We start from the raw sequence: 1,096 nt of genomic DNA, 5'->3' as shown, positions 1-1,096 counted from the left end.
GATCTACTCATCAGGTGATGGACATTTAGGCTCTTTCCATGTTTTGGCTATTGTTGACATTGCTGCTGTGAACATTGGGGTACATGTGCTCCTATGCCTCAGCATTTCTGTATCTCTTGGGTAAATCCCTAGCAGTGCTATTGCTGCTTTTAAAAAGCAAACAGGATATAATGCAGCACACAGAATGGAAAGCCATGGTCTTGTACCTCCCAGGCATGGCTTGCAATCTTCCTGACATGCTGCTTAGAGAAACTGCATGGTCATAAGAAATGCAGCTAAAAATATGCACACCACCAGAGCTCAGGGGGTCATTCGCTCTGGGGTCCTTTAAGCTTTTATTCTTGGTAAACCAACCAGCTCTTGGTAAACTCTCTCTCAGGTGTATGCCCCTAACTCCAATTCTCTGCATCAGCTCCGTCTCATAAATACCAATTACTGATTACTTGTTCAACACAGCACAGTAAGATTTGCTCCTGTCCATATTCCTTGGCCAGATTCTTGTTTAATACAGATATGCTCCAGTTAAATTCTTAAAATTATTTCAGTTAATATAGCAAGGAGGATTGAACATGGGTCAGGTCTTCAGGCTTTCCTTGAGACTAAAGGAAATGAATGTCAAAGAGACAGCTGTTAACCCCTTTTAAAAGTCTGGATGGATATCACTCAGAGATAAATAACAGATACGTGAGAATATTATAGGTGAATTATTTTCTTTCTTATTTCTATTTTTACTTGTTTTTGTCATTTTACAATGAGGAGTAATTCATTTTATATTCAGAAATTTAAAGCTATTTCCAAAAAATACATTTTTATAAACAAAACCACATGTCTCTTCAAGTAGGGACATGAACAGTTGGTGCAGATGGTAAATATTTTCATATTTGCCATTGTTGAAATGACAAAGAATTTCATTGACATGTGGCAGTCTTAAAGATTGCATTTTCACTTTAGTAACTCTGATTTTAGAATATTACAAAAAATAAAATATTACATCTTTAAAACATTCTAAATAATCTTTAAAATTAAAATAGAGTACATGTTCTGAGTACATTTAATTTTGTATTTTATTTTTGAAGCAGATTGGGTTCTCCAGGAA

The sequence above is a fragment of the Suricata suricatta genome, chromosome 5 (genome assembly GCF_006229205.1).
Source record: "Suricata suricatta isolate VVHF042 chromosome 5, meerkat_22Aug2017_6uvM2_HiC, whole genome shotgun sequence".
Taxonomy (NCBI): Eukaryota; Metazoa; Chordata; class Mammalia; order Carnivora; family Herpestidae; genus Suricata; species Suricata suricatta.
The sequence above is the reverse complement of the archived record's forward strand: the minus strand, read 5'-3'. Positions refer to the sequence as shown.